Here is a 22,459-nt window from a genome sequence, read left to right as displayed (position 1 = left end):
ATGTAGAAATACACATTTTGCCACCTGCGGCCTCGCTTACTGGAGTCATGTGGCCCCAGCAGTGGTGGCAGGGGTGGGGATACCACCACCCAAAGTGGCAGTCCTATTCAGGCATTTATACATAAGAGTAAAAGCAACATGGAACCAAGGAAAGGAGCCATGCTGAGTAGTCCATTCACTGAGTAGATCCCTGCCCCCTGTGTCTGCATGTACAGCAGAAATGTCTGCGTGAAGGACTCGTATATGGAAATGCCCTCTTCCTACAGACACTTGCCCTCTACGCATAGAGAACAGAAGGCATTCCTCATTTGGGAGGCGGGGCTACGTGGCACAGTCCATAACGTGTTGTTTCACTCATAAACCCAATACCTGAATAGGACTAGTGCAATATTAGACGTGTACTCAGAAGCAAGCCCTTCTGACTTCATCAGGCCTTACTCCCAAGTATGCTTATACAGGATTTCAGCCTAAGAGTGGCTTCACATGGCCATAGGATGGTTAAGAAAAGTGGGTATTTTGCATCCTGAACGTGATCAAAACCATATTATAAAGGAGACAGGGATATGTATAGGCTGTTTAGAAAGAATATTAGAATGAAAAGGTGATAATCCTATTTAATAGTTGTGGGGTTGTTTTTTCTAAGATGAAAACTTCAATTAACAGGGAAAGCTAAATTATACAGGGGCATGGGGAAATGTTAATTTTTTTAAAAAAAAACAACACACATGTAAAATGAGCTTGTCATTTCCTGCAGGGAATGAGGGTGGGGGGGACCAGACAAAAATAAGTGAAGTTTGATCTGTTTTGCTGTACTGTTTCATCTGAAAAACACAGACTGAAATCTTGCTGACAGATTCAGGGCACACCTTCCAGCAGTTAAAAGTGGTGAGTACTCCACAATGATGCTTCCCATTTTCTTCCATGCAGTTAACGACTTGCATGACCTCTCTGTCTACACCTCCTGAAAAAGGATTCCAGGACACCTTGCAAACCAAACCAACGTGCCCTTTTCCCAGTCCCACCTCTGCTGAGCGGCGCGGCAACTCAAACTTTCCTCGATCTCTTTTTTATTGCCTCTTAATTTGTTTCCCAGCCTCTAATCCTGCTTTACCTGTTTTCCCTCTGTTAAAAAAAAAATTAATGCTACCCTGCCTGCGACACAGCAACAACTATTTGCTTTGCCTTTTTCACTCTTTCAATCCTGCAAATAAGTGAGATGGAAACCTTCATTAAAATGCAAGTGTACACCTGATAATGACTCCAGTCGCCAGCTAATTTAACCCTGTAACCTTAGAAGAGCAGGTGGAAGCAATCTGGACAATGACAAAGATGGTGGCTTATAGGTTATACCCAGTGCTATTTTTCTGGAAGAAAAGGTGCCGGAACTCACCATGCAAGCCTCCCTTGTTCTCTTGTAATGGCAATGGTGCCCACCTGGGAGATGCTGGAACTGAGTTCCGACTGGAAAAAGATGCCCTGGTTATACCTCCCTATCCTACAGTAGTGATTCCCAACTTCTGTGTTGTGAGAAAACTGTTCATGTGCTTTGAGAAATGCGTTTGTTAAATCATTGCCTATCAAAGCAAGTGTGGTGTAGTGGTTAGCAGAGGAAGGCAAATGGGGCACTGGCCCGCCAACCTCAGCCTGTGCTCAGCAAGCCCCTACCTGCCTGCCTTCTTCCTTACAAAAACTTGGACATGTGTGTGGCTGCACTTCTGGTCTCTCTGCCTTCTGCCCCGGCCCTACCAGTCCTAATGGGCATCAGCCACCACTGGAGGTTAGAACAAGAATGAAGAATCTCCAGGCTTCTCCATTCAGCCCTTGGTATTCTCCCTGGGCAATATCCACTCTTCCTTGGCCCTGGTCTGAACCCTCCTCAACTGCTGAAATTGTCCTTTTACTGCCTGGATAGTAGAGTTGGTTAGAGCATGGTACTGATAGCACTAAGGTTGCAGGTTCAATCCCCGCATGGAACAGCTGTATATCTCTGCATCACAGGCAGTTGGACTAGATGATCAACTCTTTGCGTAACAATAAAAATCCTTGCCTATAATGCTGGTGGTTGAAAACGGAATCTTGCTGTCGGCCAGCTAAATCTGTGGAAAGAGCCCAACACTTTCTACTCTCATTCCCTTTACAAAGACCTAAACTTGGGAGGGCAGGGGAACCTTGATATTCAACAAAGCAGATGAGGAGACAAATCTTATGAGGAAATCTTGAGGCACTGGGTATGTCTGTCCTATGGAACAGATGATTAAAGGGGGATATATGTTGACCATTTTCAGATACTTAATAAGGTAACAGTAGAGGAGGGGAAATAATTGTTCTCTCTGTACAGCAATAATTTTTTTAAAGCATTTTAACTGCCTGAAAAGTTAACACAGGGATCCACCTCTGTGTTCTGGGAGTGCTGGAAATAACAGGCTTTATGCTTAAAGAGGCCCACCCACACTGGAAAGTTTAATGTCTTGGACACATTGCATTCATCCAGCCAAACTGCTCAGTACTTCATGGAATGGATCTGCCAGAGGGCTGATTTAGACACTTACCCAGTCCAATAATATTCTCAACATTGTGGACGGATACAGTCGTGGCATCAGCACTTGAGATCCTTGGGCAGAATCAGTGGCCCAGATCCACTACCCTGACAGGGCCCACAGCCAATGCCTTCCCTAGCTTTTTTAGTGCCAGGCAGCTGGCTCTAGCCACCATTTTGATTTCCACAACCAGCACTGAACCACTGATATATTGTTGTTGTTTAGTCATTTAGTCATGTCCAACCCTTCGTGACCCCATGGACCAGAGCACGCCAGGCACTTCTGTCTTCCACTGCCTCCCGCAGGTTGATCAAACTCATGCTGGTAGCTTCAAGAACACTGTCCAATCATCTCGTACTCTGTCGTCCCCTTCTCCTTGTGTCCTCAATCTTTCCCAACATCAGGGTCTTTTCCAGGGAGTTTTCTCTTCTCATGAGGTGGCCAAAGTATTGGAGCCTCAGCTTCAGGATCTGTCCTAGTGAACTATTCATTTACTGCATTTGCTATTGTTTAAGATAAAACCTATTTGGGAAAGAAACTACTTTTGCCATTCTTATGAACATTTATTGTTTGTTTACAGACAATTGCCTTGGTGATATAATCTTGCGTTGATTGCAGTAGTCACTGTATCACCACTCTGTTCATTGTTTTACCATGTAAACCTGCCAGGGTCCACTGACAAAGAAAACTTTCCCCAAGGCCCTTGAGTCCTCTTTGTGGAATAACCAGCCTCATATAACCAACATGTTTAAGTCTAATTAACACATGAAGGGGTTAATACCATAGAGTAAGCTGATCTGCCAGGCTTAGCTATGTCCACTTCCCCTCACCTTGGGAGGAACTAGGTAACTAGGAACTATTGTTCTCTCCCAGTCTACCCGAGGAGCTAAGTGTGTGAAGATGCCTGGCTCTCACAAGCCACTCTTAAGTTCCTATGCCAATAATTTAAGAACTTTCACTACTTTGAAAACCATTTTTAACTTACCAAGCGTGTGGTCTTTTTCTTTGCTAGGGGAAGAGGGAGGTTTTGGAACTCACAAAGGCATATTTTAAAGGTCCAACAGCCTGTGTTTCCTACATATTTTGAGATATTAAATATCTCTTATGGGTTCTCTCATCAAAGAGTGCTTGCCCCTAACTTGGATCTTGGCATCCAAGGTTTCCCTGTTTATACCGTTTCCCAGCTTGAACCAACACTCTCACTGCTATTTTTCTAGAAAAAAAGATGCCGAAACTCACCACGAAAACCTCCTTTGTTCTCTCATCACAGCAATGGTGCCCACCTGAGAGGTGCCAGCACTGGGTTCCGGTGAGTTCTGGCTGGGGAAAAGTCCTGACAGCACTCACCAGGAGGCAGCACTTGTTTTGCTGCTAATGGCACCCATCCTGTGCTGCCACTATAGCACTTTTTAGCAATGTATGGGTACCTCATATTTTACCAAGAAAAGCCGCTGTGCATAACTAACATAACATAACATAACATAACATAACATGCTAGGATAGCTCAGTCAGTAGAGCATGAGACTCTTAATCTCAAGGTTGTATTGGACTAAATGACCCTTGTGGTCCCTTCCCATTCTACAGTTCTATTATTCTATAACATATGGCACAGGCCCGGTTGACATGATGTTTTCCCCTCAGACAACTGTTCGGACAGTACTGATACTATAGCATTCAAAGCATCTGAAAGAATATCCATCTATACATTGTGACCCTTCTCAGAGAAATACTCCAAACAATGTCTCTCTTACAAATGAGAGGCTACTTTTATGCAACCTCCATGTGGAGCAGAGGCAGCATGCGCCTTCACTATACAATGAGAATCATTGGGCTGGGTGAGTAGGTAAACAAGCCCATGGATACTATAAAATGGGGGAAGGAGGTCAAACCTTGTTCAGTGTAAGGGCCACATCCCCTTCTGGCCAACCTTCCAGGAGTGATGTACTAGTGATGGGCAGGGCCACAGGCAAAACTGGCCAGAGCCATGTATGTAAATTTTACCTTTATACCATAGGCTAGTTCCTTCACACGCCCCTCTTTATTTTTCATCCAGGCAAGCAAAAGGCATTTTCAGAGGACACATTCCAGCCAGGCGAAACCAACATATCAAGATGCAAAGCAGAGCCTGGTAAACTGCGGCATGACCTGGGAAGAGCAGGGTGTGACTGGGGGGGGGTCTCAAGGGCCAGAGAGAAAGGCCTGGGGGGCCTGCACCTCAAATAGGGATGGGAGACACTGACAATTTTGGTGTCTCTCTTGACTGGAGACATTGCATTCAGAGAAGAGCAGATTTTGAAGGAAAGCTGTGTTTCATTTCTTAGCATGAAATTTGGAAATTGCAATTAGGTAAAAGGTAAAGGGACCCCTGACCATTAGGTCCAGTCGCAGACAACTCTGGGGTTGCGGCGTTCATCTCGCTTTATTAGCCGAGGGAGCCGGCGTACAACTTTCGGGCCGTGGCCAGCAAGACTAAGCCGCTTCTGGTGATCCAGAGCAGTGCACGGAAACACCTTCCTGCCGGAGCAGTACCTATTTACCTACTTGCACTTTGACGTGCTTTCAAACTGCTAGGTTGGCAGGAGCAGGGACCGAGCAATGGGAGCTCACCCCGTCGTGGGGATTCGAACCGCCGACCTTCTGATCGGCAAGTCCTAGGCTCTGTGGTTTAACCTACAGCACCATCCGCGTCCCTTGCTATTAGGTAGTTTTGCCTTTAAATGCAATCTGAGCTGAATTTATCCCCCATGCCTAGTCCCATCTCCCTTAAGTACTTAGCAATGCCCCTGCTTTTTGGTTATATTAAATGGCCATCTGCAGCTAGGTTTTTGCATATAGCCTGTCACCTAATGGGCTGTTAAGTCTGAATTACTGGTTTTGATTGCAGAAGGCTACTCCAAGCTACTGGAATATGTGCCTAGGTAGAAGCAGAGGATGTAGTTTTTGCAGTATGACACTGGAAGAGAGTAATGAAAATAACCTTTGAGTTGAGAGTTTACTGGGAAGGTCGCTAGGAGGTTTCTGGCTGGCAAGAATTGGCCTTTGTGTGTGCAAGTGCTTTTGGGGACTGGTGCTGGCTTGTACTAGAACTACCTATGCACATTTGCTTCTTATCACTCATGAGGCACGTTTGTAAAATCTATAGACATTTTTAAAGCCCCACAAATCTCTGTTCACATGGGAACTGACCTTTTAAAAGGCGACTCCAGAAATAAAATAAATAATCAGATGGCAAAACTTCTATGTAAGGTAACAATATCCTTTGCTTCGGAGTGAATGACAATGAGTTTGGGCTAACTAACCCAGCAGCATATCAAATCCTCGGGACAGAGACGGTGTCTTCTTGTAATGAGTCTTCTGCGCCAAATGCAAATAGAATGTATCATTTGTTGGTTAAGCTCTAACGGTGCCTAATAACGGAAAACAATGAGATCAGAATTGCAAATCTGCCTTAGGCTGTGTATCACTTTTAACCACTAATCACTCACAGGATGAATTATTATTATTATTATTATTATTATTATTATTATTATTATTATTGTAGGTAAAGGTAAAGGACCCCTGGATGGTTAAGTCCAGTCAAAAGCTCATCTTGCTTCAGGCCGAGGGAGCTGGTGTTTGTTCAGAGACAGCTTTCTGGGTCATGTGGCCAGCAGGACTAAACCGCTTCTGGCACAATGGGACACCAGGGCAGAAGCCAGACTTAACTGTCCTTTTACCTGTACTGTGACTGGCAGCCGAGGTTTCAGGAAGAGGTCCTTCCTACTTACTGGGCAACCCCACATTCTAGTATTATGGCATCTCAGGCTTCCTCCTAAAGCCAGCTAACCAGGGAGGGAGGGAGCTCCTACAATGAAACACTCCCATATCTTACCTGCATTGTCCAAGGTAAGCAGAACATCTCAGGTGACTGCAAGCTGAAACCCCTGCTGTGGGAAGGTAATTTACCAGCCCTGCCTGAAGCAGGATCCTCTCCCTCCCTGAAACTTTTCTTTCCAAATGCATTGAACTTACATACCCAAGGGGACCCACAACAGCGTAGCTAGCTGCTCGGGTGCCCGGGGCGGCATGTGTGCCCTACTCCTGGGGGTAAGCCGGGGCAAGAGCTGCTTGGTTTTAAGCAATGAACACCATTAGAGCTGACCTCGCTTCAGCCTTAGAAAAAAGCCCACAAAGGTTACTTGTCTGCAGAGCAAACAAACAAAATTACTAGCTGCTAAGAGGGGAGTATCAATCAGATCTTTATTACGGTCATAGACCAGCATAAATAGGGTGAGGTACAATCATTTAAAATCTATAAAACGTTTTGGAAATCTAATGTTATTAAAACAGAAAGTATATGTTAAAGACTATAAGAAACTAAAAGAAGCTAAAATAATCTAAAAGAAGGGTTAGGAGCATTAAACGAATAAGGAAGAGCATAAAAGGTTAGTATATAAAAGGTTATGACTATCAATTTACAAAGAAATTTACAAAGCACTCTGATATGAGTATTCATTAAATCTAGTTTGTGGCGCAGGTCATCAACTGATGAATTTTGAAGGCTGCTATGCAGAACCTGGCAACATTGTATGTTGTAGCATGGTTGGTGTATGAAAGTTGCAGGGAGGTATAGAATTGTCCTGTGCATCCTGGGTACTTATGGAGTAGTGGAGAGATGAGGCTAATACAGATGTCTCTATAATATAGGCGCTGGAGAAGCACATGCTCTGTTGTTTCTGTTTGAAGAGGGGAGTAACTTCTGTTTTCCAGGGAAGCCCATAGAGATGAGGAAACCTTCTACATTACAGGCAGGATACAAATGCAAGCTAGTAGACTCTGAGGCTAGTTAAAAAAAACCCCGCAGCCTTTGACCAAACAGTTGGGTATAGTTACTGAGTTAGGATGCCTCCTGAGTTTTCCCAGCACTAATGGACTACCTCTCCCCATATGAACTGACCCAGACCCTGTGATCATCCTCCGAGACCATTCTTCATGTGCCCACTACGCAGGAGGCCCAGAGGGTGGCAACACAAGAATGGGCCTTTTCTGCAGTGGCTCCCCTTTTGTGGAATGTTCTTCCTAGGGAGGCTTGCCAGAAGTCTTTGTTACATATCTTTAGGCAACAGACAAAAACATTTCTCTTTAGCCAGGCCTTTGGCTGATTGGACATTCTATGGCTCTTGTGGATAATGAGTTATTGGTGTGTTTTGTACTTGTTTTATTATATATTTTGTGTTCTCATGTGGCTTCTTTATATTGCGAACTGCTCTGTGATCGTCAGGTGACGTATACAGTTTTAATAAATAAAAATTTGTATACAAATTTTAAAAAATAACAATAAATAAAATAATAATAATAATTCTGAAGATTTGCCTAGCTGAGCCCTTAATTACAGGAAGATTGTATAGTTATCTCCTTGGCTCGGGGGTCACATAACTCCATACTCCCTGTTATATACTAAGCTTGGATTCTAGAACAATAGGCAGGTAGGATCCTAGAATGCAACAACTGATTGGCTTGCAGGAGAAGACCAATCAGGCTCCAGGAGGAAGTTAATTAGCCTATTAGGCTGGTAGGATCGTAGAATGCAACAACTGATTGGCTTGCAGGAGAAGACCAATCAGGCTTCAGGAGGGAAGCAGAATCAGCCAATCAGACGGGACTCATTGTGTAAATAATGTATATAAAAGCCTGAGGTTTGGGGGGAAATTTAATCACTGTTGTACAAGCTGCAATAAAGAGCATGAAATCACTGCAGGACTCCAAGTGTATTTCACTCCCCAACAATTCTCTGATTAAATTAGGAACGTCCTAAGTAAAGTGGGACGTTACGGGATCAAATCAGAAACCGGTACGGCTTCTGTATGTAAATCTGGGAATGTCCGTGGAAAATAGGGACACTTGGAGAGTCTGCTTCTTTGCTGGCCATTTGTACAATAACAAAAAAAAACCCCAACTATTCTGCAGTTAAAGGCAAAGCTACGTGTAGTATGGTCCTGGGAGACCTGCCCCCACCAAAGCAAAGGGGCACAAAAGCAAACTTACCAGCTTTCTGCTCGTCTTCCTTTTCAAGATGTTGCTTGAGATCGACTCAGCTTTCCAGCACAGCACTTACCTTTCATAATCAAAACACCCAGAAAGCTCTCCTTTGGATAGAAAAAGAACAAAGGAGGAACCTGCCCACCAGCGGAGGCGATTGGGGTGTGTGTCTTTCTTAACCTTTTTTTATGGACTCCTGCACCGCTCAGGAACCAGCTTTACCCGGGCTGACATCTCTCTCCATAGAAACATGAGTGGGAATGGCAGCTAGCAGGAGACCAGTTAGATCTCTTGCTTACTTCAGATGTGGCTGTCAGGAGAAAGATGAAAGTGCCATTTATGGCCCCCAACACCACCCCTGGATAATGAGCAAGCAGAAGCTACAACACAAAAGTTTCTCCATTTTTGTCTAAGGAGGAGGAATGGACGCTTTAAGAAGAGGCTAAGCATCATTTGTGTTCTAAAAGATAACTGAACGGTGGCGACGTCACGGGAAAGAACATCTCCAATTCAGCATCCGCCCAACACAACATGCGACGGAATGGCCAACCTTCAGAATAAATTATTTGTTTTTAAGGCTGTGCATGTCACTTGGCACTAACATCTAACCGGCAGCTAAGAAGTGTCTTAAGAAATAAGAAGGGACAGCAGAGAAAACAGAAGCTCAAAGACAGGCAAAGAGGGGAAGAGAGACAGGCAAGGCATGTCGACAGCAAAGTTTTGATTCTATCAAATTTATTAGATGACAGGATAGAAGCTTGCCTACATGAGACTAGTCATCAAAAGCATACCTTGGCCCTATACGACATTACTGCTAATTATATTTGAAAGGATTCTTTAAAAGGCAATGCTTTTAATTGTTAGTATAGAATCCTTATATTAATCCCCACAACAGCCCTATGAACTAAATAATGAATATCCGCATTCGGCTGTTAAGATTTTGGTGTAAAAATGAAGTAACATTGTCAGTTTTCAGAAGGCTTCTTCTTAAGAACGAGCAGTGGATTTTTTAAAAAGGGTAATTGGAGATTTGACCTGTTATTTTGACAAGCAACATATTTCCTACATCTAATTATTATTAGCAATAATTGTTGTTCCAGTTTAGTTTAGTTTTTTTAAAAAAAAAATCCAGAGAGGCAGTTAATGTCTTGACTGATCCCTCTTCTTGGTTATTTTTGCTCAGTGCAAAGAGTCACTTGTTATTTCAGTAGGAGATAATATGAAAATTGAGAGCGGCATACCCTCACAGAAAGGGTTCAGAAATCACCCTTATGCTTAGGATGAAGCTGTAACAATGTGAAATGTAGTTATTTATAGAAAGCTGTCTTATACAAAGTCGGACCGTTGGTCCATCTGAAGTAGTTTTGTCTACACTGGCTGGATGTGGTCCTCAAGGGATGTGGTCCTCAAGGGATGAGGTCCTCAAGCAAACCTTCCAGGAGAGGGTAAGGGGTGAGCCTGGGACCTCCTTCATGGGCTCAAGCCCTGAGCTTTGGTGCTTCATAAATACATCAGACCCCTTAGGAATACAGTAAAGTCTCAAGGTAAGAGAGATTTAGATGGAGAATGCAAAATAAAAAAATAAAAATGCTAATAATAGTTTGATGTACCATTACCACCCCACCCCAACCTCCCCCTCAACCCCCCTCTTTTATTCCCAACCTAATACTGTATGCAACACTAATGTCTCACAACAAATGAAACTGATCTGTAGAAAACACAACTTGAAAAAAGAGACAGTACGCCTATTTTTGTAAACTAAGAAATCGTTAATATTTTTAACAACAACAACAATAGTTTGGTGTGGGAAGTACGGTATGTTGCTTGTTAAAAAACAGGTCAAATGTCCAATTATTTTTATTTTAAATTTCCCTGCTTTTTCTCCAGAAGAAAAGTCTTCAGGAAACTGACAGCATTACTTCATTTTTACACCAAAATGTTAGCAATCAAGTCTGGATATTTGTGATTTACCATATTTTTTGCTCTGTAAGACTCACTTTTTCCCTCCTAAAAAGTAAGGGGAAATGTGTGTGCGTCTTATGGAGCAAATGCAGGCTGCGCAGCTATCCCAGAAGCCAGAACAGCAAGAGGGATTGCTGCTCAGCGATCCCTCTTGCTGTTCTGGCTTCTGGGATTCAGAATATTTTTTTTCTTGTTTTCCTCCTCCAAAAACTAGGTGCGTCTTGTGGTCTGGTGCATCTTATAGAGCGAAAAATACGGTACTTCATAGGGCTGTTATAATTAATACAAGGATTTTATTTTTTTAAAAATACAGATCTTCTCAACCTGAATTCCCAGACCCTTTGTATTAAAGCTACATTTTCAAAGATCCCTTATACTGAACAATTTTTATCGATTATTTCTGCACACACTGCAATCTCCAAGCAGTAAGATTTCAGGGGTGCCAGTGCGTGCCTCAGGTTTGGCTTCCTTGGAATGGAGGTTGCTGGAGACAGTGGGGTATAAGACATATAGAGAGGCAAAGCATATAAGACATAGAGAGGCAAAGCATAAAGTGGAAAGACTCATAGCATCAGCACTCCCCCATTAGGTTTTTGGATTCGGCACAGAGTAAACCAAGCCTTTCTCAGTTCTAGCTCAAAATATGAGACTGCCCCAGGTATTTTGTTACCTTGCACAATTGGTTCTGGTTTTCGTAGCGAGGAAGGGGAGAAAGAGCTATACATTTTACTGAGGCCACATGGATAACCTCTTGACATCTTGACATACACGCCACCAGCTTTAGAGATTTCAGCTGGGGATCTTTCAAGCCTATTTTTTCCAGCCAATAAGGGATAGAAGCTTGCTGTTATTCAAATGAGACTTTCTGAAGGCTAGATTCTGGAGTCCATTCTACACTTCTTGTAGAAAGGCTTTGTGTTTTCCATAGTACAATGCAATACACTTTGTGTGCTCCAAGAACGTGACACTCCCAGAAGCGACATATCTTGCACGTAGATCATGGATCTCAGCCACGCAGTTTTCTGGGCATGGGAGTTGAGAGGCACAATCCCACAGAAAAGCCTTTGCAGACAAGGAAAGATGCCTTGGGTCAGGAGGGATCAGGAGGTGGGGCTTGTGTTGTGATCATGTGGGGAGATGTGACAAAATGTTAATGGGATCCGAAAAGATAAGATTTCTGTGAACAAGACTATTATTGGCCTTACAGGGTTTGGTTTTGTCTTTAACTGCTCCCCCAGGAACCACTTTCCTATTAGTCAGAGACAGAACAGTAGCTGTTCCTCTGACATATGTCAGCTCTGAGGTTGAACAGGAGAGCAACGATGCGGCTACTGGCATGTGTACCAACAGAGGCATTATTCTAACCACACTTTATATCCAGAATGAACTGACAATCACCACACAGCAGATATTTTACACCCTAGTCTAGGTGCTGTCCTACGGAGGGAGCATGTAAGAAACAGGGATTGTTTGTCCTTTGAAATGTTATTGTCATTGATTCCCATGAATAGATGGTACCTACCACATTGCTTCCCTCGAGAAATGCAACTGGTCTCTTCTTGTCTGTAGGCACAGGGGCAGATGGGCCTAGGCTTAAATATTTAACTTCACCAGCTTTTTCCAATCATGACTCGGTGGGAATGGTGAGCTTTTGACAGACAGGCTTACCAGTTAGCCATTCTTGTATCAGTCTGGTCACTCTAGCCAGTTACCAGTATGGGAGCATAGGAGTCAATTCCCAGGGGCCAAGGAGTCTTTGCCCCTCTCAATAAAACATTTAACTGTGTTATGCGATTGATTATGCCGAGTGGGGCTTACCTGCCCCCCCCATATTTTATTCAAGTTGGCACCCCTGTATGGGAGTAAGTAAACCTCAGAACTCACTTGACAAAGAGGGTTTTTTATTGTTGTTGTTTATCCCAGCCCGAGATCCGAAGAAGAAGAAGAAGAAGAAGAAGAAGAAGAAGAAGAAGAAGAAGAAGAAGAAGCAGCAGCAGCAGCAGCTGCAGCTGCAGCTTGGCCAAGGTGGGATTTCTGTTCCACAGAGTACTCCACCAAATTATGCCAACTGCAGAAATCATGACCTAGGAAATATTTATGCCCTTGTGAACTCATGAGCCAGGGATGGTGGGAACTGTACTTCAGAAACATATGGAGGGGACCACATTCACTACCACTGGTGTAAACCATTCCTCTTGAAGGCCCAAATCATAGAATGATCTCTTGCTCTTTTACTCTTGGCATTTCCCTTCTGGTCATGTTACCTGTACATTTCTTAGCAATAGCTGTTGCAGTGTTGTCATCAACCTTGTGGTGACGGATACATGTTAGGCAGCACCTGTTAAGATGCATATAACATTCCTGCTTACTTTACAAATTTGATGTATGAAAAAATTTACTGGCACTGCATCTCAAGAACAGAACAAACTATCAGGTTTTGCTGTCTCCAGAGCAGGTAAAAGGTAAAGGGACCCCTGACCATTAGGTCCAGTCGTGACCGACTCTGGGGTTGCAGCGCTCATCTCGCTTTATTGGCCGAGGGAGCCGGCGTACAGCTTCCGAGTCATGTGGCCAGCATGACTAAGCTGCTTCTGGAGAACCAGAGCAGCGCACGGAAACGCCGTTTACCTTCCCGCCCGAGCGGTACCTATTTATCTACTTGTACTTTGACGTGCTTTCGAACTGCTAGGTTGGCAGGAGCAGGGACCGAGCAACGGGAGCTCACCCCGTCGCGGGGATTCAAACCGCCGACCTTCTGATCGGCAAGCTCTAGGCTCTGTGGTTTAACCCACAGAGCCACCCACATCCCACAGCGCCACCTGCGTCACTCCAGAGCAGGTATGCTGGTGTAATTTCTTATTGATACCACAACTATAAACCTGACTCAACTATATATCTACTGGCTACACATACTGTGATATCTCTCATTTGTGTCATTTCCAGGGACGCTCCCTTAAATAAAAATACATGCTTTACTCCTTTTATCCACTATGACAATCCCATTTCTTTTTAAAAGCTTCTAACATATTCTTGCACACCACCACAATTTCAGAGTGGTGCAAGATTCCAGGGGTTCCAGGCACTTACCCAGGGTTTGGTTTCCGCGGAATGAAACCGGTGTCTTTATGATGTATGTTATATTTACACATATCTACAACCTGAGCCTATGATGGAGGGGCTCACAGCATAAGGTCTTGCTTCTCCCATGGCCTCAGCCTTAGATTCAAGCAGAAATCAAGCATGTCTCTCCCTCTCAGGCTTCTCCCTGCAGCCTGCTTCTAGCCCAGCTCCTTCTAAGTACCAGTCAGTTGAGGGAGGGAGGCCCACTCATTGCCCCCTGGCGCAGAGCCACTTCCTTTGTCATGCTAACAACCCATACTTAGAGGGCCATTACCAAGAAGCTGGCCTGGCTATTCCAACAAATGAATCCTTGCTAGATCCAGGAATTAGAAGGGACTCAGGCGTACAGCTTAACACACACACACCCCAGCAACTCAGTACAATATTGTGAGGCTCAGCTATCTTATGGGCTGGCTTGACATTTAGAAAACAACATGTCATTTGTCTTTGAGGGAAAACATGCTTTGAGCAGGCAACAAAGAAAATGTTAGCATAGCAAAGAATGCTATAAGCAACAAACACATCAAAGCCTTTCCTGAATGGGTATGTGGGGAGGGAGGGAGAGATTATTCTGGGGGGAGTGGAGCACCCAGGTAACTTTTATGATAGAATTAAAGCTGGTTTACTTTGGAGAAAGGACCATAGCTTTGCATGCAGAAGTAGCAGGTTCAATCCCCAGTATCTCCAGGTGGGACTGGGAATGCCTCCTGCCTGAAAACTTGGAGAGTCACCACCAGTCAGTGGTGAGAGCCAGTGTGGTGTAGTGGTTAAAAGCGGTAGTTTCGTAATCTGGGGAACCGGGTTCACGTCTCCGCTCCTCCACATGCAGCTGCTGGGTGACCTTGGGCTAGTCACACTTCTCTGAAGTCTCTCAGCCCCACTCACCTCACAGAGTGTTTGTTGCGAGGGAGGAAGGGAAAGGAGAATGTTAGCTGCTTTGAGATTTCTTAAAGGGAGTGAAAAGCGGGATATCAAATCCAAACTCTTCTTCTTCTTCTTCTTCTTCTTCTTCTTCTTCTTCTTCTTCAGTCAGTGTGGACAAATCTGAGCTATATTAGTTTGACTCAGTATAAAGCAGCTTCCTATGTCCCCATACAAGCCCACCTGTCAAAGAGCGATCCAGCAATCACACGTTCAGAGCTGGAGTTAACTATTAGCAAAAGCACATATTCACAGAACTTGGCTGAGTGTCAGGCCTAATGAGCACAGTGGCTCATCTCCAATAGGTCCCCATGAAAGTACCCTCCTCCCGACAGCTGTTAATAAGTTTCCTTCTCACCAGGGCTTTCCCCAAGCAATCAGATACTGCGTCTGCATGCAGCCTAACTGTGCTGGTCCCAAGGGTTAACCGTGCGGCGAGGTCTGAGTCCAGTCCGAGGTCGATGGTGCGGTATGGAGGCTATCCGTCAAAGCTGAAGCTGGGTCCAAGGCAGGGAGTCGGGTGAGGTCAGGAGCTCTGGCAGAAGAGCAGGACAGGGTGCAGGCAGGAAAAGGCTACCCACAATGTTGCTCCTGCAACCTGGGACTGGGGCTGGCTGGCTTTTATCTGCCCCAAGGCATAGGGCGGCCCCGGTCCACAGGTGACTCGCCTCTCCTGGACTGGAGGCGAGCACTCCTCCTGCGGGAACCTAGTTCCCTCCGCCTCTCTGCCCTGAGCCTCTGCAGCTCAGGAGAGATTGGAGGGTTACCGGATCCAGAGGCAACCTCCTCTTCCCCTGATGGGGCTGAGAGTGGAGCACCTGCAGGCAATGGGTCCTTCATCACTTCAGGAGCCAGAGCAGACTCATCTGGTGCCTGCACCTGAGGATCCAGCACAGGTGAGGACCTTCAGGCTCAAGCCCCAGCCCCGGCTCAGCTGGTTCTGGAGGCGGGGACTCCTGTGCAGGCTGGGATTCCTCAGTTTCAGCCTCCGAGTCCGAATCCCAGGCCATCACACTATCACTGCTCCGCCCTTTTCATGCCTCTTCTGGTTCTGGGAGACAAGGGGGAGAGGGGGGTTTGTCGCAGCAGCAGGGGGAGACACCCATGACTCTTCACCAGCCTGGCTCATCTCTGCCTCTTGGCCTCCCTCCCTGCCTACTCAGGAATCAAGTTTTGTGTCTCTTTTGTCAGAATTATATACTTTTTTGTGCATTCTGCAGAACTGGCTTGTGCCTCTGATTCTGGACTTCTCTCTGCCACAGACTCTCCCAGCTCACTAAAGCCTGTCAGTGCTTCAATTTTTGACACCTCATCTTCCCAGTCTTCTCTCTCTTCTCCCTCTGATCATCATCCTACCACCACTCCCTGGGCTCTGAGCCTTCTTCCCTTGGTGGTTCCCCCCACAATTCCTCTGCATCCACCACGTAAAGAATTCAACCTGACCAGGTAATAGTAAAAAAAATCCACACCAACCACACTTCGGTGTCCTTGGGTATGCTGGCTCCACCACTCACTTCCAGCCTTCAGGGTCGTGAGAGGAGGGCTGCTAAACACAGGAATGTTGTCGGAAGTCCTCTGGTGCAAACCCTTGGCCTCCTGCACACCTATGCATGGTCAGGCGATGCACCCAAAGAGGACTGCTCTCTTTAAGCTTGATTGTGTGAAAGTTTATTCAAAGCTGAAGGATAAGACCCTTAAACTGCTGTGTTTGATATAGTGATCGCAAAGTTCCTGATCTAAAGATGGTCTCTGGTCGTGCTTGTTTTTCCTTCTTGAACCCAGCACTTTGGCATTGCAAGATGCACCACCCTCCTCCTACAGACTTTGCCAACTCAAGGGCCATATTCTCTTTCTAGGCAACCTTCTGAGGGCCACATGCCTGTGGTGGGCAGAAGCAAAAGTGGGTGAATTTCTACACAGACTAACTCACACACCCCTCTCTATCCTCTGTGCAGGCGTTATCAGAGTTCAAGGCAAAAATAATCAAAGAGGGTGTGGCCTAGGGTGTGGGGGGAGTGGCCTGGAGAGAGGGGGAGTGGCCTGGGAGGAGTTTCAAGAGCCAGAGGGCTGCAAGGACACATATAGCCTCCCAGGCCTGAGTTTCCCCAGGAATGTATATTCAATGTCTAGGAACCCTGAGCTCCTGTGCTTGAATTAAAATAGGACAAGGGGTGTGAACTGCCGCATTTTTTTGTGATGACTCCCTGAGGTGCAGTGTTTAGAAGGCTATGAGAGAGCCATGGTCTGGCTAAAACGGCTTGGGAAGCAGAGCCAGCCACATGTTGTTTTCTTACCTGAGGTCAAGTAGCAAATAGTGCCCTCCCATCATGGAGCATAGTACCCAAGCCTCAGCTTCCGGAGACTGCATTGAGCTAGCTGTGTCTGCAGATATGTAAGGAAATATTGGAGGTGATCGTGCGCTGTCTCTCTGTTGCCAATCCCTTCTGTCTATATCTTTTAGAATCTTGACTGTTAATGAGAAAGACACTTGAGGGTTTTCCTTCCTAAAATTGTCCAGCTGAAACAAACAAGAAAAAAATAGGGGAGGGGGTGCTTAGTTGGCACCACCAAACAACCAGAGGAGAACATGTGATTGTTGTGGATGGCAGGAAGGTCTCCCCTACCCTTTGTCCTGTAACTTCAGCACTGCTTTGCTCTGTTCCTTCCTGTCACTACAGCAACTGGACTTACCTGGTGGCTTCTGGAAGTCATATTGGGTTTGATGTTGAATTTTACCCAAGTCTGACACTCAAGAGGGAGTAATCCCCAAATCTGATAGCAGCCCTGTGCTCGTTTCATCTTTCTCTGTGACTTGTTCATCTGGGATACATCGTAGGCACGTCTTTTGGTGCCATGCTCTCGTACAAGTCAGCTGGTCTCGTATAAGTCACTGCAAGCACCAGCTTGGGATCCAATCAGAAGCCAGGATGGCTTCTGTAAGTCTGGGATGTCCTGGGAAAATCAGGACACTTGAGGAGTATGCTGAAGGATGCCGTCACGTGTGCCAGTGCAGCCCAGCCTGAACTCACTAAAGAAGGATAGCTATGTTTTGGTTCCTGTATTGATTTGGGAAGGGTGGATTACATATGTTTGCATTAAAACACAAAGCAAATAAAGTCCCCCTTCCCTGCCCATAACTCAAAGTCCAACTTCGCCTTCCAGCATGTTTGCCAGTACGCAGGAAGGCACAAGAATGGCTGGCAAATAAGCAAAGCAGCACTGCCAAAAAATGGGCATATGGAGTAATTCGGGAAAGACTGTCCTCCTGAATGCACCTTAACTCTGCTTTTTCAAGAGTTGAGTGGTCATTTTAACCAGTGCTGACAAATGCTCCCTTGCCAATGTAAGAATGAGTTCAAGGGCCCGCGATAGGTGTGGCGCATCAGATATGAAATAAAGAAAAAGCAGCAGACAAATATTTCCGGCATGCATACTTTCTATTCTGTTGTAAAAAAGAAAAAAAGAAAGAAATGTAACCCTATACAAATGCAAGTGTTTTTGTTCAAAACATCTAAGCTTTTTAGCACTGCTTTCCTGTAAAGCAAAAAGGAAATGTCTAACGTTAAAATTACAACTTCTATTACACTGTGTATGGAGGTTTTATTTCCGTTTGAATGACTTCAATTAGAATGAGTGTGTTCTGAGTATCTGATGGCAAGCCTGGGAAATATGTATATAAGGTTATGTGTTTGGAGAAGGCTGCGTCAAGCGAAAAGCCTATAATTGCTCATCAATGCTCTATAGCTGAGTAAGTTATCTGGCACAGGAGCTGTACCAGGAAATAGCAATCATACGATTCCTGCTCTGTATGTGGAGCTGGAAGATTTCCGAAGTCAGTTTTAATGTTCATGAACGATGCGAGCTCAGCGGTTCGGAGGGAGGACATCTTACTCACAATTTTGCCATTTTGGATGTGGCAGCATGTCCCGCTTGTCAAAATCAGGCTGGGGCTGTGGGTGTCAGTACTGGAAGTCAATGATTTGGTAGGCTATGGGAGCAAAATTGCTGATGGGGGCAGGGAGAGTTAAGGGCTGGATGCTTGCTGAAGTGAAGCATGCAGAACCAGGCAAGGACACAAGGGTAGACTCCTGTGTATCATGTCTGACCAAGCTAGAGGTTTCAACATTGCTAACCTATCATATAGGCCAATTTTGGACCGTGCTATTCCCTTTTCTGCCTGTAGGGCTGGGTGGCCTAAGCTAAGTTCATAATACTAGTTCAGGGGTCTCCAAGCTTTCCTTGCCTTGGGCTGGTGTCTCTAGCGACGATTGTGCGGCGGACGAGGGACTGCGCCCCCGTACGCGCACACACATGCTATTTCTGGTGCACATCCGGGTAGGAGGAGGCCCATGCACACAAGCTATTTCCGGTGCTCCTCCAACCCGGAAGTGGGTCCCCATGCCGCGCCGGTAAGAGCAGGTGGCGGGGGTCGCCATTGGCCCAATAAACAAGTCCCCTGGGCTATAGGTTGGTGACCCATGTACTAGTTCATCCCTTGACTCCAGGGAATCCTTCGACTTCCTGTATGGAAACAATGGCTTGTTTGGGAACAGTGGCAAAGATTTCTCAGCACAAATTCTGTGGTGGGGAAACAACGCATTTAAACTGCTGTAAATCCACTATATGTTCATAATGTAAATAAGTTATTCACTGAGTTCTTAGGAAATCATGTTGATAATTATAATTGTTGTTTTCAGATTATCATTATTTACTGACTGTGGTCCAGAAAAAACTTATTTATTGCAAATTAATAAACCCTCCCCCCCCCTTTTTTACCTGTCTTGCTCCACGTGTATGAATAGAAAGTGAAGGTTTTTGATTTTTTTAAAAATCCACCTCTTTTTTGAAACATAAATTACATATGTAGAAGATGTTACCCAATCAATTCTAATGAAATAACAATGAATTTTAATATATATATGTGCATATATATCTGGGCATGCTGTTAGGGGATGGGGGGAAAACCCACATTCATGACCGAGTTGATATGGTAGCTTTAAACATGAAAAGTTGTGAGTTTGTACGATCTAGGGTTGCCATATTTCTAGAAGTAAAATTCAGAACACAAGAAATTCCGGACATATTGCAACCCTAGTACAATCACAATCCTAAATCCCACAGGGAGCCTATTTCTGAGAGCTGGCTCCCTCCTGGCCAGACCTTTCTCCTAGGTCTTCCACCCAAGCCAGAGGGCGCTCATGGCCAATGAGCATCCAACTGAGGGGCAGGGCTAGTGAACGTGTCCCCACTTTTCTTCCTCAGACAATTGTAGCGGCATGAGGGGAGAATGCCTAGAAAGTACCTGTATGTGTTTCCTGGTTTTGTGCTACAGTGCAAAGCACTGAGCGTCCTCACACAGGGTTGCACTCCTCTCCTGCTTGCAGGTCACTGTGAGAACAGAATTCTGGATCTTTAGCCAGATCCAGCAAGGCTCTTTGTAAGCTCTTATTTTGGGGCCCATGCATCTCCACCTGCTGCGGATGTTAACTTCAGCCCAGTCTCAATGCAGAGAACCAATACAGAGAACCATGAACACAGGGCAAACTTGCTTATTTGCGCTTCATTTTCTTCGGATTATTGAAGGTGCAAAGCTAAAACTTACCTGCCTACCATATTCCACAGACCCTCCAGTGTCCCTATTTTCCAGGGACAGTCCTGGATTTACAGAAGCCATCCTGGTTTCTGGTTTGATCCAGGAATGTCCCACTTTTCCATAGGATGTCTCTATTTTCATCAGAGAAATCTTGGAGGGTATGGAGTCATGCGACCTCCGAGCCAAGGAGATACGGTAAGTAACTATACAACCTTTAGAAGACATCTGAAGGCAGCTCTGTTTAGGGAAGTTTTTTAATGTTTTTTATGTTTTTATATATGTTGGAAACAGTCTAGAGTGGCTGGGGCTGTTGTTGTTGTTATGGAACAGGACTTCCCTATTTTCATCAGAGAAATGGTGGAGGGTATGTATTCCACTGTCTAACTTCTTCTTACAGTTAGGATGCATCCCATCATAGCCAACATAACAGCTGTCATCGTATAATTTTCACATATTACTTCAACCTCCTGAGCCCTATTGATTTCTTCCTCTCTCTTTTTTGGAAACTGTATATCCAGGCATGTTCCTGGATCCAACTCTTTCACTGGAGATGCAGAATTCTGTGAGAACAGACAACTACCACCATTCCTGGATTGGGATGGATTGACCCCGGTTGCTCATGGATTAGAAACCTCACAAGTTGTGTTCCTGCAATGTGCTGTGTGTGCAAACACTCTGTTTTCAAGATTTGCACTGGCTGCGAATCTGCTACCGGGCTAAGTTCAGGGTGTTGTTACTAACATATAAGGCTTTCTATACAGTTCTGGACAAGGTTAAGTGAGAGACTACCTTATCTCTTATACATCCAGAAGATAGCTGCAGTCTGCAGGAGAGTATCGCCTGCAGGTTTCAAAGATCTCAGAAACCCACCTTGCAGTAACTCAGAGCAGGGCCTTCACTGTGGCTGCCCCTGATCTATGGAATAGCATTCCTGTCAGCAGGTGCCCACTAGCTGCATTTTACGAAAACAACTGAAGGCATTTTTTCCTGACAGGTTTTCCAAGCTGGATAAATGGGTATTTTCCACGAGGGCCTGTTTTGTATGGTTTTGCCTTGGCTGTTTTTGTGTTTTAACTGTTTTCAATTATCTTTAGTGTACATTGAAACAGGTGTTTAGAAGGCTGTTAATAAATCGACAATGATGAGGATGAAAGATTATTCCCTTTCAGCCTTTCATAATATGTCTTATTTCAGAAAATCCCTCCATTGTCTTTGCTTCTTCAAATCTTACCTTTTCCATAAACGCGAGTGGGCTGCAAATCCTCCAAAATTTCATTTAGCAGGAATACTCCACTGTTCCTTACCTTGAGTTTTCAGCATTCCACTGATAGCTGCCTGAGCAATCCTCCTCCTCTCTCTGTCGTGAAGACCACCTCTTCTCTGCCGGTATTAACTTATTGTGCAAAAGCCTGCCCTGCATGGACTCCCAAAGCGGATGTGCAAGTAAAAAGACCAGCCAGCTTACTCTCACAATTCATCTGCTAGTTACAGAACAGCTTCATTTCAAACACATTCAGCAACCTTCAGTACCTGGGACAGGCATCTGGGGCTGGGTGAAAGGTAATCCATAAACTGGCATTTCTGCGTGTATGCGTGTATATTTGATTGTGAGACCCTTATCTAGCGCATGCGCTCTAGAATACAAAACATTTCTGCCCCTGCCCCCCGACTTTTGACGTGTAGAGAACATGGCCTGTGTGCAGGGCGATGGGGGTGGAAAGATGCCTGTAGAACTGTAATGCATCTTAATATTTTTGAAACACACCCTCAACTTCTTAAAAAACAAAGGAGGGTCAATAATGGAGCACAGATTCCCCATGCAAATTAGGGGCAGTGCTGGCATATGATAGGACACACACCATGTATTTAAAACACATGACTTCCCCTCCCAAAAGAATTCTGGGCACTGTAGTTTACCTCTTTCAGAGCTACAATTCCCAGCACCCTTCAGAAACTACTGTTCCCAGGAAATCATGTGATTTAACTGTATCTTGAGCACACTGCAGAAACCAAATTCTGTTAAACTCTGTGTGTGAGGGAAAGAGCAGGAGGCCTCATAACCTACAGGAGTTAGGTTTTCAGTTCAGGAAGCACCTTTATAAAATAGGCAGCAGTGGTAGTTTTAATTTCTGCTTACAAATGGGGAATGAGTGCTACCTAGTGAATTTATGTTTGGGCTGAGATTTTCATAGCTACTGTACTGCATGATCTCTGCAAGCCTGCTTTCAGGCATAACATTTAGGCAGGCCTTGATGCAACAGGGTGGATTTCAAATTATTTCAAATTAGCATATAGAATTCCCAATTAG

At 44.9% G+C, this 22,459-nt stretch overlaps 1 protein-coding gene across 8 annotated transcripts in view; it reads left to right on the top strand.

Moving 5' to 3' along the window:
• LOC310765433 (uncharacterized protein) overlaps window positions 1-5,046 on the top strand; it is a 39,255-nt gene extending 34,209 nt beyond the window's left edge. For 3 of the 8 annotated variants that reach the window (XR_014549562.1, XR_014549563.1, XR_014549564.1), the window contains one exon: window positions 835-2,828. The gene's annotated coding sequence lies outside the window, so the exon portion shown is untranslated. Of the gene's footprint in view, window positions 1-834; window positions 2,829-4,590 lie in introns of those variants that run through there. The other 5 variants (XR_014549565.1, XR_014549566.1, XR_014549567.1 and 2 more) reach the window with 3 other exon arrangements.
• Window positions 5,047-22,459: the final 17,413 nt, after the last annotated feature.

Source organism: Podarcis filfolensis (assembly GCF_964270895.1).
Source record: "Podarcis filfolensis genome assembly, chromosome: 6".
Classification (NCBI taxonomy): Eukaryota; Metazoa; Chordata; class Lepidosauria; order Squamata; family Lacertidae; genus Podarcis; species Podarcis filfolensis.
Note: the sequence above shows the minus strand (reverse complement) of the source record. Positions and strands in the feature narration are given on the sequence as shown.